We start from the raw sequence: 3,361 nt of genomic DNA, 5'->3' as shown, positions 1-3,361 counted from the left end.
ACATTGGTGAATCTTTCTTTCCCTTCTAGGAAGCTGCTTCTGACCTGATTCTAAATCACCTCCTTCCTTTCATTCTATTTTAAGATGGGAAAAAGAGGCCTTTATAGACATTTCTGCTAACATCCCTTTTATTCAGCTGTGGGGTGGAGCTGCTCTGAGCAAAGGGAACATCCTTGGTAGCCACCCACTGAGCAGCAGTGCATCTGGACGTTGAAAAGAAAGGTTGTTTCCTAATTTGCAAGCAACAACCATATGTTCAGGAATGAAGAAATGCATACTCCACCTAATCCCAGGAGCTTCCTCTCCCCCCTGTGGCCTATTTAAAGTTATTCTTACACTCTTTACTGGACGCCAGCTACTAAGTGAATTACCTTCAAACTTTAGGCCCTTCAAGCAAAGTGATTGTAAGCAAAGCTGAGGAAAAACTGAGCATGCATGAACCATTGTTTCTAGTGACTCATGGCATCATTTTCCAGAGTGACTCTACTAGGGAGGTTCCAAGGCTTCTCCCTTTAGAGCAGATGGTGGAAATGTTTTTATTTGGCTTTGTTATTGTGTAACACTAGCAATCAAGATTGACAGTTTACAGGAAGCTATAGAGACAAGATTCCTATCACAAAGGTCAGGTTTTGTGAGAAAATATCCCACTCTATGGATCTACTTAGGAGACAGGAATTTACTACCAAACTTCCCTTGGCTCCTTGGGGAGCCACACTGCTTCTCTGTTGATAACTTAGCAAAACGGGTACCTGGCAAACTTGCCAAAGAGTAGCAATTCCTACAAAGACTTTTGTTTTAAGGAACTTTAAGGGCACGGGTACCACTGGGAGGTGTGTCTTAATACAATTTATGCAGCAGAATTTGCCTTCTTTTGAACAGCATAACTAGCTTCTTAGCCAGGATATAGGATGTTCCACAAGAAAACTGAACTAATACCCAAGTGAAAAAAAAGTGGGTAAGAAATCCTTCCTTGTACTCTTAGCTTGAATTATTGCAATTAAAGGAATTGAATTTCAGTGTGCACCACCACAGAGCAAATAACCCATTGCACAGTCGTCCTTATTTCCTAAACTGTACAATCATTACTCAGAAGTACATGTATTTTATTCTGATGTCTACTTTTTGCATATGGGTCCACGTGTGACCCTTCTGTGACTGGTTGCTGGGAGAGGGTTATGAATTAATTAGAAGATCATAGTTTCTTTTTATATTAATATTGTATAAAGCTGATGTGATGTGTGCTTTAAAACACACAGGCTTGAAGATTTTTTAGTGATTGCAAATCATGTGCTTTAGGTGCAGTAGCAAGAGAAAAGGTTTTGATAACATGCCTTGAATGGTTAGACTAAACAGGAATTACATTTTGGAAGTTTAATAACAATAGAGGCATCTAGTGGAAGCATTTGAGGACTGCAGCTGTCAGAGAATGCATGAATGCACAGCTGATTTTCTTGCATTACTTCTTCCCAAATGGACTTTCATTAATTGAGTCACAAATGCCAGTGACGGTTACATTTTATTTAAGAATAAGGAAAACTAAAATTTCATGGTATTTAGACATTGTGAGGCAAACATGGTTTAGGAGCCAAATGGAGGGCTTGAAGGGAGTGTCAGTCTTCCTCTCAACAAGAAGAAATATCCTGTCCCACTCTTTTATCCAGCTTTTTAATGGTTAGAGGACTCCACCAGGACATAAGAGAAGATGTTCAATCTCCTGTGCCTGACAGCACACCTGAACCTTTATTACTTCCTATCATTATAATTTCCATGAAAGAAGAAGACAACTCAGCAGAAGTGCAAGCTACAGCCAGACTCCAAAGCATGCGGAAAGCACGAAGGCCTAAGGCTTGCTGACACATTCAGCTACTTTTTAATTTTCCTTTTCTCTTTTCTGTAGGGCAAAACACACCACAGAAGCAGCTGTACTAACATATTTAGAAAACATTAGAGAAGTATTTGACTTTTACACATTATGCTGGTTAGACACTCAGCTCCAGACAGCCAGCACAGCTTGTTTCTCTGTGACAGCGATAGCGTCTTGTGAAAGAGAAGTCATTCCTCCAAAAATCTTCCGTGTCTGACAAGGGCATCTTCATAGCTTGGGTCAGTTTGGCTCTACAATATGACTAGAGAATTAAACCTTTAATTTCCAAACTATGCAAGTGAGGAAGCAGCCAGGTAACTTTGAGCAGTTTACTCCTAGGCTCACAGTGTTTTCAAAACAAAGTTCTTGAGCATGCTTGAAGTCTATCCATTCAAACATTAGGTATAAACAGAGCCTGGATCTCCTATGCACTTTCAATGTCTAGGGCAAATTTCACTGAACATTTAGGCTCACGTTTACTTTTTTTTTTTCCTTGTTTGAGTGTAGGAATGGATCATAAAGCCTGACCTTACTAACTGCACTCTCATTTATTTCCACCTCAATTTTTCTTTATGGGGTGATGTGATAGATTTCTTTTCCAGAAAAGCCTGCATTGTAGGCTTGGATATGTCATGTCTAATATTCTTGTCCTTTAATTGGTTAATTTGATTAATGATTGTGGGCTGCAGCCCAAGCTTTAAACTCCACAGTGCTGCCCACTACAGTCTCAAGTTTACAAGGAACTTTCTTTTTCCTTGCCTCTCTCATACAGAATTGACATTACCGGGGGCCTGAGCTCTGGGGTGCCTGTGGGTGGGAGGATGCAAGGCTGAGTAAGATCTCATTCTAGTCATGGCTTTCACAGAATTAGGTTGGAAAAGACCTCTCAAGTCCAGCTTATGACTGAACACCAACCTGTCAACTAAAGCATGGCATCAAGTGCTACATCCAATCTTTCCTTAAACACCTTTGGGGATGGTGATTCCACCACCTCCCTGAACAGTCCATTCCAAAGTCTGATCACCCTTTCTGTGGTGGAATTCATCCTAAGGTCCAACCTCAACCTCCCCTGCGGCAGCCTGAGGCTGTGGCCTCTTATCCTGTCACTCGTTGCTGAACGAGACTGATCCCCACCTGGCTACGCCCTCCTTTCAGGGACCTGCACAGAGCCATAAGGTCACCCCTGAGCCTCGTTTCTCCAGGATAATCTCCCGCCGCTCCCTCACTGTTCCTCACAGCACTTGAGCTCCCACATCCTCCACCAGCCCCGTTGACCTTCTCTGTTTTAGGCGGGGGTCGCTGGCGGCTCCCCGTTCCTTTAAAACCGCCCAAGACGACAACCCCGGCGCGGCGGTTCCCGTGCCCCGGGCGTGACGCCGCTGCCGGGGAGGACGGCCTCCCGCCGGCCCCTTCCGGGCGCGTCTCGGCCCGCAGGGCGCCGCCGGCTCCTCCCGCCGCAGCCGGGCCGGCCCCGCCTCCTGCTCCGGCCGCCTTCTG

The sequence above is a fragment of the Passer domesticus genome, chromosome 3 (genome assembly GCF_036417665.1).
Source record: "Passer domesticus isolate bPasDom1 chromosome 3, bPasDom1.hap1, whole genome shotgun sequence".
NCBI classification, from domain to species: Eukaryota; Metazoa; Chordata; class Aves; order Passeriformes; family Passeridae; genus Passer; species Passer domesticus.
The sequence above is the reverse complement of the archived record's forward strand: the minus strand, read 5'-3'. Positions refer to the sequence as shown.